Genomic DNA, 13994 nt, shown 5'->3' on the forward strand with positions numbered 1-13994 from the left:
TGAGGTCTAGCTTAAGTCCAACCACAAATCTCTCCTTCTTTATCATTTCAGGTGGAACTTCAAGATGCAAGGCAGCTCTCCAGTTCCATAATTCAGCAAACTGAATCATATACTAATTTACCTCTTGATTAGATACATGCTGATAGTTACAAAGCTCTCTCCAAATCCCATTGGGATTCCTTTCCCTAGCATACTGAGATAAAAAAACACTTTTCACTTCTTTGTATCCAAGCTCAGAAGAAGGAATGTGAGTACTTTGAAAATTTTGAAAAAATACATGCATCCATGTCTTAGCCTCTCCTTTAAGACAATAAGCCAAGATCTGTAGCAAAACTTTTGGAGTGTCCCTATCCTTCATTAAAGCTGTAAACTCCAACTCAAGAAATTTTGAGTCATTTTTTAACCCCACACACACACACACACACACACACACACACACACACACTTTTCTTTGAGTCCTTTCCCCAGTCACCTCAATTCCCAAGAAGACTCTTTGGTGAGGCCACCCAAATAGTGTTAAGTGTTTGGCAGAGTAGCACAATGCCTCTATGTAGCTTAACCCAATACCATGATCATATCACCAATACCCACAACACCAACAAACAAAGCACAACTAACACAATTTCCAAGAAACCTCAGGCACCAAAGACAACATCCAGCAAAGACAATACCACAAGACCATATGATTACACTATCAAAACTACATAGGGACTCCCATATCAAACATCATATATATATGATCTCAACACAAGAAGAGACATATAGCTTGATGCATACCCAACTCAAACATACACACAAAAAACTACTTCATTGCATATTAGCACATGCATGAATCCCGCAACCCAAGATAAGAAAAGGATAATCCTGGCCTTATGGAATCTCACTTTATTGAGCATACACATTATATACGGAACACCCGAGATCAGAACATAGAAATACTAGCTTCACAACAATGAAAGGAATGCCGATAAGCTCAGGATGGCTTTGCTTGTCTCAATCAAGAGATGTGAGTATGGGTATAGAGGAAATCCTCCAACTCATGAGCTACACCAACTCTTAAAGATGACGGCATGATGGTCTCCATGTGTAGTTTGCCATGGACTTCACGCTCATGTCCAAAAACGGTTCTCTCTTCGTGACGTCTTTAGCAAATGCTCAAACTTCAAGCATCTAGGTAGGCATCTCCTCTCCGATATTCCCAAATGCTCTTCCTTCCTTCCTCTATCTCACGATCTCACATGAACACACACACATAAAATTCAAAATTATTTTTGCTGCATGTCGACCTCTTCTCAGCTTCAGCCCCCCCGGCTAATAAGCCATCAACAAAGAACGACTTGAAATTGGCCGACCTTCTTGCATAGTCGGCTTTAGCACATGCTAAGTAGCCTTCAAAACATCAAAAAAGAAAACCAAAAATGGGTGTCTCTCTTCTGCACCCTACACTTCACTATGTACTCGTAGGTTTTTATAGCCTTGTGTGTCTCCTGCAGCGTTCATCTTCCACCACACCTTTCCTCCTAGTTTCATGCGTGCTATCCCAACAAAGTCCGGCTATAGCTCTCGTTCACCACTGCTTCTTTTCTTTTCCTCCTGTGCCATGCAACCGAAAACGGCCTCTTCTTTTAGTCGATGGCAGTAGCTGTTTCTCCCTCCTCCACAGGCCTTTCAGCTTTTTAGTGCACAGCCATCCCTTTTTCTCCAAGCATTAATGCACAGAAATAAAACTTGACTACCACCCTTTTGTATTCGTTTTTTTCCTTTAAATAATCCAAAACTTGTGTCAAAGGTTCAAATGTTCTAAACCTTTTTTTTGAAATCTTCATACCCATTGCTTTTGTCCTTGCTTCCATTAGATGTAGAGGGGAATGGGCCACCAAAAATTTAGCATCTTGTCCAACTGAAATGAATGTCTTGCTCACTAAAAACCCCCATCATACTATGTGCCACCACCCTTATTAGTATATCACCATCATCATTTGTGTGCATTGGATTATTACAATTGAACCTTCCTCGATATACATAAATCAAGAAAAAAAATATCATCTTATTCTCTTATTCCCCTAGCAATGCAATCACATCATGCTATGTGTACAAAAATGATGATCACACGGCTAAAAAATGCATCCTAACTACACCCCCATAGCAAATGGTTTGTTCTATACAAAAAGCATGATATTGTCTTTATTCTATGATTCCCTACATTCATCCCTGGTATTATTTTGTGCATCTGTAGAGTTCACTAAAACTGCTTAACATCGCCTTTGCAACCGAGAGGAAGGTGGATAGCCTAATGGATGCAACTACTACTGACCTACCCAACCTCACCATCCCTCCCCAACCACCCTGTAGCCTCCTCAAACTGTAGCACCGAGCCCTCCAGCTCAACCTCCTCTAACACAACATCTTCCTTGACAAGGAGATTTCCACTACCACCTTTTCCACAAGCCTCTCCAAAATCCCTTGCGCCTCCCACACCACCCTCATCATGCTCTTCTTCCAAAACACCATCTCCCTTACTGAGCCCTCCACCATCTTTCGCTTCCCTCACCATGTCCTCTACCTCAACCTCCCGTCTTGGTGTCTTTGCTTAGAAGATATCCACACTCAACAAACAATTTCCTTGGTTAAGAGGGTTGAAAGCACATGTCTTGCTTTCAAGAGTGGGATTTGTACTTGTGATCATGGATGAGAATGGGATTTTAGGTGACCCCTTATCTCCACACGCAAGTTTTTCTTGAGCAGTAGCAAATTTTCTTGGGTTTGTCATGACTGATGAAGTGCAGAAGGATCATGGGATGGATGAGAATGTTCAATCTGATGACGACTATCGCGATGATGATGTGTTGCTGATGACCTAGTCACTAAGGTTAACTTCAACTCAAGGATGACCTTGCTAGAGCAGTAGATTGCGAACTTGACTAACACCATGGTTGGTGTACAAGCAACTTTGGTAGGTCGGGTGATAGCAAGGGGGAATGGGATAGCTTTAGTTGCACCCTCTTTTACTCTAGAGCCCTATGTGGGGGAGCGAAAACAAAAGACTCACAAGATAGTTGACTTCTGGCTTCTTCACAAATGGGGTATGTACTTTGAGTTCCATCCTTTTCCTAAGCATAAAAAGGTAAATATGGTACATGGATTCCCGATAGGAAAATCCCTTACCTAGTGGAAAGAGTTAGGAGTAAAGCCCACGACATGGGTAGATTTTGAGCAGGTTTTCCAAGAAGAGTTCATGTAGGACGAGGATGAGTGCGACATTGTCTCCAAGTTTAAAAACTTGGAAATGAAGAATATGCCTTTTGACACATATTTGCAAAAGTTTAGAGAGTTGCAAGGTCGGGCAAGTCACATGGATCCTGCCACATTTTGGGATTTTTTATGGATGGATTGCCTGATGATGGATATCAGCTCCAGCTCAAAAATAATCCCAACAATACATTGGATGATGTTATCCAATATACAAAGATTTTTTATCATTGTGGCGAAGAAACAACCAAAGAAACCCCAACAACCCTCAGTACCAAACTAGGGACAATCCCACTGTAAACAAAAGTTTAAGCATGGGAAGATTTCTCTTGCAAAGACCCAAAGTCAGACTACAGCCTACAGGTGACCCCGACTCCAAGAAATCGAAGAGAGTGGAGCAGCCTCTTCAATTCATCAAGGAGGGTCTTCACTTGTGGTCTCAGCAAGGGCACATGAGTACAACTACCCATAGGCAAAGGGCAAGTCAAAGTCCAAGGGAACCCATGCAACCGGTGAGACTAAAGGTAAGATAACCTCCATACATACGATTGTTTTTTATCAGAGTTCTTGCAAGGGTTGTAGCTTTAATATAAAAGTATTTAGTCCTACAGACCTAATACGGATGTAGGGGTCAATTGTGGGAAACATTGTACACATTCTTTTTTACCTTGGGAGTACTGACAACTTCATGAGTGCCAAGCTTGTGTAGAAGTTGGAGTGGAGATGCAACCAAGTGATCACCAGTATCATGTCAACATGCCATCAGGCACACAATTTTGGGATTGGTGAGTGTCTCAGTTGCCTGTAATTACACAAAGCTACTCGGAGCCGCTAGATTTCATGATTATAAATCTAGATAGAGTAGATGTTATTATAGGTAAAGAGTGGTTTTATACCCATGATGTACATATAGATTGGAAGGGTCATAAGTTATCTTTCATCTGTCCAATTTTGTCTATAGGGTGATTTTGATGTCCCATCCTCTACACTTGTAAACTCAATTGAGCTTCGTAATATAGTAAAGGATTCTAATTATGAAGTGTTCTAGTGTGTTCTAGATACCATGTCACCTGATGCTAATTGTGAGTTTATTTCAGTTAGTCTAGATGTATGGGAGACATAAGCTTAGAAACATCAAGGCAAAGTTTTCCCATGTTTTCATAGCTAAGTTACCTCATAGTCTTCCGCCTAGTCAGTCGGCTGATTATAAGATTGTTTTAGTTCTGGGGTCTTAGCCTGTGAGCATTACGCTTTATAGGATGAGCCTGATTCTAATAATAAATCAATCTCAAGATGGAAAAATTGTCAGAATATCTCAAGACGGGATAGATTCGTGAGAGTAAATCTCCTTTGGGAGCATCGATACTTCTAAAGCACAAGAAAGACGAAAGTTGGAGAATGTGTGTCAACTATAAATAGTTGAATAAGTTTACAATCAAGAAGACATATCCCCTTCCCAGAGCGGATGATTTGATTGATAGATTACAAGAAGCTTCCTATTTTTCAAAGATTGATCTTCATTTTCCTAAACATCGCTAAAAAACCAAGGTTTGTCTTAAACCAAATTGTTAGGTAACATGCTAGCTCACCTCCAAACTGTCGTGACCGTCATCTAATGATTTCCCCCAAGCCAAGGCTAGGGCTCCTTGCACAATCCCATAGGCCCGTGTCTAACTCTGGCATCCCATACCACCGAAGCATGCATGTAGGCCTTCAACACACTAACCTACGTACTCACCATGTGCGTGGCATGAGCATGTCTTCTCTCGTGGTCCAAGCAAAGACCGTTAGTGGTCCATCCACACAACTATATCTCATAATAACCCAAGCTCTCACTTATATAGTGGTGCATCTGCACAACTATATCTCATAATAACCCAAGCTCTCACTTATATAGTGATAACTATGTCATAATTAACTAAATCACTATAAAAGGCTATTAAACTTGTTTTATTAATCCATGAACCCTAGCCAAGTATCAGCATGTTAATCCCTAATCTCGGGCTCTCTAATCCCTTGGATTAGTTCCCTAATTTATAGATTAGTGTCTGGGTACATAACATTCTTCCCCTCTTCAAACATTTACTCTTAAATGAAATTAGGGAAGCTCTTACTCAAACTAGTTGTTGCCAACTCCCAAGTCAAGTCCTCCTCAGCCCTATCTTTCCACTTAATCTTGTATTCAAGAATCAACTTATTCCTAAGTTATATTTCCTTGAAATCTAGAATCCTCTTAAGTTCATGTGGAATATAGAACAAGTTCTCAACCTCAACAAGTTCTTGAGGGGTAACAAGGTTATCTTTAGCTCTTTGCATCTCTTTCAATCTCAAGTGACGTGAAAGCACTGGATGAACTTTCACATTTAGAGGCAACTCTAGTCTATAAGCAACCTCACAAATCTTTTTAAGATCCTATAAGGTCAACAGTACTTAGGGAAGAAATTCCCAACCTTCCTCATATGTAACATCTTTGAATTCTTGAGCACTCTCAAATAAACTAGCATTCCCTTGATAAACTCCCTCGGTGAATGCTGCGTATTAGCATAGAATCGTGCACAAGATTAGCATAGAATCGTGCATGATCTTGTGCACTTTTGATAGCCTCTTTGACACTGGCTAGCATTTCTTGCATGTATGCTAAGAAATCTCTAGCCGCATCAATTTGAATACCCTTAAGTCCAACTGTTATTGGAGATCTAGGTTGGTATCAATACATTAGCATAAATGGATTATAACTAGTAGTCGCATGCTTAGCATTGTTATAGGCAAACTTGATCATCAGGATGTACTTCTCCCAATTTGATGGCCTTTTGGAGACATATGCAAGCATATCCTCCAAAACCAGATTCACCCTCTCTATTTGTCCATCTCTATTAGCCCATCCATTTGAGGATGATCAAAGGAATGCATACTCAATGCTGTCTCTCCAATCTCTAGAAAACTAGCTACCAAAAATGTCCAGAAAACTTTTTTTTTCCCTGAGAAAAGATCCTTTCATTAGTTAAAAGAAAACGCCCACTGGGCTACAAAATAAAAACTCTCCTGCTCATAAGAAGGCAGAGCAGAGATCCAATCAAGGCAACTAGGGAGACTCTCCCTAGGTGCAAAAAGGTACAAAGATCAGTACAAATAACTGAGAGCTATATCATACAATAGGAGGGGGGAAAAGCCAAACAGGTGGCCTGTAATGCCAACGGGGGTACCCGCGTGTAGTGTATAGAAGGGGCCGCTACGCCAAGTGGTGTGGAAGGCCTGGCGTTGCAAGATCACCGCATCCGAGTCGCCCCAGATGCAGTCATACTGTCCGCGCAAGGTGTGGATCAGCTCCTGCCAAATCCCCCGAACAGTCTCTGCTGGTGGCTCCAGTCTCCCCTCAAAGGCCCTGAAACACCAGGCTCTCCAAGTGAACCAGATGGTGAGGCTGCTGAGGAGCTCCCATCGTAAATCCCTCTCCTGTGTCCAGACGGCGGATGAGAAATCCGATGAAGGAACAAGGCGAGGCTGGCCCCTAATGAATCTGATGGCCTGGCTAACCTGCTCCGTCTCGTATCCCAGAGCAGCCCCTGACAATGTCGACCAAGTAGCGGCACCCCACATATACATGCCCTCTGGAGAGAGGGGGGCCAAAATGCGCAGCATCCTCAGCCAAATCTGCTGCGCCTGTGGACAGTCCCATAGGCAGTGTCTCTGTGTCTCCAATGGGTGGCCGCATCGGAGTCCCTACCACTGACTATATCAAAAGGTAGTCCATACAACATGAAAAGCTGCTCAATAAATTGTTGCACCAATTTGGTTGCCTTCATTGTCGCTTTTGTAGGTAAAAATTACGTCATCTTCGTCAATTTGTCTACCATCACCCAAATAGCATCATGCCCTCTGCTGGTTCGTGGAAAACCTACAATGAAAAAGACAAACAAACAGCTTGCTCTATTCAAGTTTCTGAAGTTGTTAGTACCCTGATGCTTAATGGCCAAAGTACCAACCCTGTTCCGATGAATCTTTCCAAGCAGATCCTTAGTCTTTTGGGTTTCACTGGCGACCATCCCATCAATGTGCTGGTGGACAGTGGGCTGTTCCACTAATTTTGTGGACAATTCTTTGGTTCGCAAGCTTCGTGTGTAGACCCGACATTTTGTGGATGCTTCTCAAGTAGAGCTTGCTGATGGTTCCTTCCTTAATTGTAACAAAAAGGTGCAAAAGCTTCAGTTCCAGATTCAAGATTACCAAGATCACCTTAATTTTTCAGTGATGCCGTTGTCACATTATGACATGATATTGGGACAATCTTGGCCGTATCGATATGATCCAGTGATCAGCTTTCGTTCTCATTCGATCCACTTATACCATGATGGTCGAGAGCTGGAACTTCGTGGCCTTTTCAGTGCCAAACCCATCACTGTTGTTTCTACTCTGCAAGTCAAGCGGCTCGTCCGCAAACGTGACTGTACAACAGCCTTGGTCATGTTACGGGAGATTGAAGCAGAAACTAGTGAGCAATCTCAAGCCTCGTCATCAACAACTGCTTCCTAGGAGCAACCCTTCTTCAGGCCTTTTCAGGATCTGTTTTCGGATGATCTTCCGACGACATTGCCTCCTTGTCGCCCTGTGGATCACCCGATTGATCTTGTCCCAAGTCAACCTCCTCCAACCCGAGCTCCATATCGTGTTTCTTACTCTGAATCTCAGGAGATACAAAGGCAATTACAGGAGTTGCTGGAAAAAGGTCACATCCGCCCCAGCAAAAGTCCCTTCGGAGCCCCGGTTTTGCTTGTCAAAAAGAAAGATGAATCAATGCGGCTTTGCATTGATTACCGTGCTCTCAACAAGCTGACAATCAAGAACAAATTCCCTTTGCCTCGCATCGATGAGTTGTTCAACCAGCTGCTTGGTGCAAAGGTGTTTTCCAAGATTGATTTGAAGTCCGACTATCATCAAATTCGTATCCGTAATGGTGATGAATACAAGACAGCCTTTCGGACAAAATATGGCCATTATGAATTCTTGGTCATACCTTTTGGGTTAACCAATGCCCCGGCCACTTTCATGACCCTGATGAATGAAATTTTTGGGCCGTACTTGGACAAGTTTGTGATCTTCTCACACACTTCATAAGAAATGCAATTAAGGAGCTCCAAGCTTGCACGACACTTGATGCAAGAAGGTTAGTAAGTTATTTTAATTCATGTACTCTTGTGTACATAGTACTTGTAACTTGTAAGCTTGATTTTAATTTTTGCTATGTATAACGTGACATGTGCTTGAATAGGCTTGATGAGATCAAGACCATTGTGGAGAGAAGGTGGCAATGGATGCGTAGGCCTATTCATGGTATGGCTGCATTCCTTCATCTTCTCCACAAAACAGCGAAACTCTTCTTAGATCAAGAGATCCGGTCCAACGCAGACGTCTACATGCGTCGTGTGCTTGATGATGAAGCACAAATCAAGATGGACGAGGAGCTCATTGCCTACAACAACTTGATTGGGCAATCATACACTCATCCTACTTCTAGAAGAAGAGAGGTGATGGTGAAGCCACTCTCATGGTTGGAGACGTATGGCTATTCCACCCCATCTCTACAAGCTTTCGCCATGAGAGTCCTTGCCCAAGTGACAGTCATTTGCCATTGCCTCTTCTAATTCTTTATTCTATTTAGTCATATTATTAAAATTAAATTTTTTGTTTTTTGCTCTTAGGATTGCTGTTCGGGTGCATGCGAGAGGAATTGGAGTGCATACTCCCTCGTGCACACGAAGATTAGGAACAAGCTTAGCACATCCCAGTTAGGGCGCCTCGTATATTGCCACGCTAACTTGCAGATGGTGCGAAATCTTCAAGAGCTTCACATCCCGAAGCAAGTAGGCATCTCGATTCTCTTGCCATCTATGCTGAGCTCCATAGAGAGCTAGAGGAGATAGATATGCGCGTCACCTGTACTCGAGGTCGTAAGCGCCTTGCTGCTAGTGGTTCTCATTCCACCACCACGAGCAGAGGAGGCATTGGTGTGGCGAGCCGAGGCTGCCAAATTAGACGAGAAGGAGCTTGACCACCCATCCAAAAATATCGGCGACCGGGCTCTGCTAGCTCTTCTACTTATGCTACAGATGAAGATGCATCACTTGGTCAAGATGGAACCCTCGAGGATGTAGATGCTCGGAGCCCGGAGTATGATGATGATGGCAATCTCATCTCAGATGGGGATTTTCATTTAGAATCTAGTGAGGAGCCTTCTCCTATTAGTGATGAGTCTGATGACTCGAGTGAGGCTCCAAGTGGTAGATTCGATAGTTCAAACTCTGGAGTCTGAGTGAATCTTTATGATGACGGCGGCATGTAATATGTATGAATCTTTTTGACGTATGAATCATGAATCTATTATCTTTTGAGTATTCAATCATTCTTAATTTTTGTAAAATTAAATGGTGACATGGTCTACAGTCTAGACTCTACCGTCTAAGGTCTTGAAAGTTGACTCTCTCTCTCTCTCTCTCTCTCTCTCTCTCTCTCTCTCTCTCTACCGTCTAAGGTCTTGAGAGTATAGCCGCACCAGAGGTACACTCATTGATCGGGCTATAGAGCTGGGGCAGTCCAGGCGCCCCAAGATGAGAGGCCCATCTCGACACCGGCGGAGACTACAACAGAGGATCAGGACCATACTAGCACGGCATGGGAGACGTCCAGTCAGAGTACTCACCATGGAGGACATTGAGGATATCCGCCATCGACCGATGAGAGACATCTTTGGATAGTGATGTGTATGATGCTTACCTTTGTTGCTGGAGTTGTCCTCCCAGATGTTATTCATTAGGAGCCCCTAGTACCGTACTTTTCCTCATAGTTGTTTCAATTTCAGTTAGTTGTTTAGTTGTTTTTAGCTTTTCTTACACAGACATTGTATCAGATCCACCAATTGTTGTAACCTTTTTGGTCTCATAGGTTATTTTGGCCTTCTGAAGACGTTAATATATCATTTCATTTCATTTCATTTCTCTCTCTCTCTCTCTCTCTCTCTCTCTCTCTCTCTCTCTCTCTCTCTCTCTCTCTCTCTCTCTCTCTCTCTCTATATATATATATATATATATATATCATGATTCATTACGTACGTACGCATGTATGTATGTATGTATGTATGTATATATAGCATGTTAGAGGCGTCTTATATATATATATATATATATATATATAAGACGCCTCTAACATGCCTCTAACGTCTCTAAAACATACGAGTCTTTTGAGACGCGTACCATACCCGCCTCGTACCAAACGCCTCTGATGCCTCTAACAACTATGTGCTAGTTGAAGCCCAAAACTCCATTTTCTCCTTTGCTAATGGATGTCATTCTTCCCCAAAAACTCATGGATAAATCTTGTATGCCTTGCAAATGCAAGATGCTTAGATTGACTATCTATACTACTATACTGATGCAAGCCATGTGCGTCCCTATATGCTATACAAGAATGCAAATGAATGGGTTATTGATGCATGCCTAAGGGAAAAACCCCAAGGATCGCCTGCAAGATCTTGAGAACTGGATTTAACTAAGCGGAAGCGACTATCATCATGGCTTTACTGAAAGACTTAAGGGATGAACATAAACAAAGGCTGGTTACCCTGTAACGCTTTGATACAAATGTGACATGCGAGGAGTTTGATCGTAGTAAAATAACCTTAACCTTAACTATTGTTACGACCTTGTGTTTTTCTCTGGACAAGAAGCAGGTGGGCACGGGCACGAGCACGGGATGGATACTGTGAACGGCATCAGCTTGGATATGAAAAGGAAACCCATATGTGGCCAGCCAAGTGTGAAAAGGACAAAAAGGGATTTTGAGTTTATAAGGTTTTATAACCTTTGAAGGCTTAAAATAATTTTATTTTTGGAAGCATGCGTTTTTGCTATCTGCTTTTGGCTTTTTGGAGAAAGTGAATTGCATCTTTATAAAAAACCGAACGGTGGCAGAATTGGAGTGGTCGAGTGGCGTGTGGCGCTTCTCTTGGTTTCTGGTCGTGACTATGGTGGCGTCTGGCACTTCTCTCTTTGGGTGGTTGGTCACCAGAGAGTATAGGCGACTCATAGATCTTCAGCGTAGGACCTTACGCCATGTTGTACGTGCCTCAGGACCTTACACTATGCTGTGCGTGGACTGAGCTGGTGGCGTACATGTCTACAGGACAGGAGGACAGCAATGGGCGCCAAGCGGGCTGCATGTGTGAAAGCAGCCAGGCCGCTGCATGTATGGAAGCAGCGAAGCGGGCGACCTTCGGCAAAGTGGAGCAGTCCACATGCACGTGGCGACTGCCTGTGTGAAAGCAGCCAGGCGGACGCGATGGATTTAGGTGTAGGTAGAGCGATGATCTGTGTTGATGGTGCAGGCAGAGCAATGGTCTAAGGTGGTGGCAGAGGCATGGCGCCGGTGGACAACGATGGCATGGCCTATGAGACAAGTCCGGGCGTGAAGATGTACAGCAGCTCCGACATGATGGGTGTCCAAGATGAGCTCCTGCGGGGCATCTACGTCTACGGCTTCGAGGGGCCCTCGGTTATTCAGTAACGCGCTAACCGTCCCATCATCTAGAACCGTGACGTTATCGTCCAGGCCCAGTTCGGCACCAACAAGACCTCCATGATCGCTCTCGCTGTCTACCAGATCATCGACACCTCCGTCAGAGAGAGCTCTATTTTTCTCTCTGTCTCTCTCTCTCATCATGTATTGCAGGCTCTGATTGGGATACAGAGGATCAAGCTAAGATGCACAGGATGATGTTCATGGAAGAGTTGTGTTGTTACTCTTCGTCTTGAACTTACGTGTATTCAGGGATTGCTTGACACGTCCTCTATCTTTCTCTCTGGGTTTTGGCAACCGTGCTTGGATGGTATATCTGTCATGAAACAAGACATTAGTTTTTCGAGAGGAAACAAGACTTTGGTAGCGAGGAAACAGGCTTATGGTTTATGGGATACACATCTTTGGTTTCATGTGGAAAGCATGTCTTTGGATTCATGTGAATAGGTTGTAGTTTCTCGAGGTTACATGCAAGCTGTGACTACAGGGAAGGACATATGGTTTGGTACAGCCCTACTACTGTTTGGGAAAGGGTTTGAGGGATCCATGGTAGAGATGGAGAAGACCTTTTCAAGCAGGGAGGTGTTGTACAGGTGTGCCTTCTCTATGGTATGCAGTGCTTTAATAACGAGAGTTCTCTTTTGGAAGTCCTAGGTGAAACTATAAGGGATCCTATTGGTGGAGGATTCTACAAGTTGTACTTTGTACTCAAATTTGATCAAGTAAAGAAATACTGCAAGGGACGCCACTGCGTTTTGGGGCCAATCGGTGTCCGTGTAATTTTTGCAGGAGCACTCTAGCTCCCCCTGTTTGTTTCCTTTTCCAGGTCCCCATGGGTGATGAAGTGTTTTGTGTGCGAGTATTTGTTTCACCGCCCCTCAAATTTCTGAAGGCCGGTTTCAACTAAACTACACTTAGAAGTCCTTAAGAAGAAGAGAATAGTTTCAATGCAAATGCAATGCAACAAAATTAAATGAGATGGTTACAACTGAGATCTGTAAAGATCTTTGATGATGATGATGATGATGACTTTGACTGGATGAATTCTGAATGCTGACTTCTAGATGTTGAACGCTGAACTCCACACCTCCAGGACTGAATGATGTGCCATGCTTTTATATGTGAATCTGCTGCTGGTCGGGCTGTGCCTAGGGCTGTTGGCCTGTTGGACAAGCTGCCATCTGGGACATCTGATTCCGACTTGTTTTCTTGCTGCCGACGGGTCCAAGCCCTTGCACATGTGCTGCCCAAAATACTTGCTTGGCTGCCTATTATGCTTGCTTAATGCTCATGAATACCAAGAATGCCATGCCATGTTGGATTATATCATCTCCAAATGGTCTACATCACCATTTTCATGCTTGTATTGGCCATTTATGAGGTCCTGCATTGGCATATCTTTGCAAATATTATTATTCAACATTTTTCAACCATTTTAAGGTATTTTTCAGCATTTATGTAGCATTTTATGCTACTGTGCTGCTGTCGGCCTGCTACAGCTGGCCTACCAGCTTATGGGGGAGTATATAAGGGCTGATCCCCCTTTCCCCCAATTCATCTCATTTTTCCGCACTCATTTGAGGTCATTAGCAGCTGCTACTGCTTCTTACCATTGTACAACACCTACGGGCTTCCCTCGTGTGCAGTTTTCAGCAATAAACATCAGTTTCCAGCATTTATAAGTCTTGTACCTGGGCCTACATCTGTGTTTTCTATTTGCTTCACTTTCTTTCATGGTATCAAAGAAAAACACTGACCTCTGAGCAAAAGAGCTGCATTTTCTGTTTTGGAGCAGAGGCTTCGACAGTTTGTTGCGTTTTCTGGAGATTTCGGTGTAGAAGGTGGTGCGTTTTCTTCCGGGAGCAAAGGCTTCCTCAAGATTGCTACGTTTTCTTCATCTAACACTTGGGACTGTTGTATTTCTGAATTTTCAGCAAAGATTGCTGATTTTCATGCTGGCTGGATTACTGAAGCCCTCTTCTACGTGCTGAGGATAGGGATCTACATCTTGGAGAGATCTTCCTTCTTTCCCTTCTTTTAGTTTCCCACCCTCCCTCCCTTTCTTCTTGCTGTGCACAGCTTGAGAGGAGGACTTGCTGATTTTTTCAGCCCCTTTCTTCAGAGAAGGTTTCTTGTCAGAGGACATGGCTTCACGAGGTTTCTCTACTGCTGCTCCTTCT

This window comes from Cibotium barometz, chromosome 1, assembly GCF_041138505.1.
Source record: "Cibotium barometz isolate CiBa-2024 chromosome 1, ASM4113850v1, whole genome shotgun sequence".
NCBI lineage: Eukaryota > Viridiplantae > Streptophyta > Polypodiopsida > Cyatheales > Cibotiaceae > Cibotium > Cibotium barometz.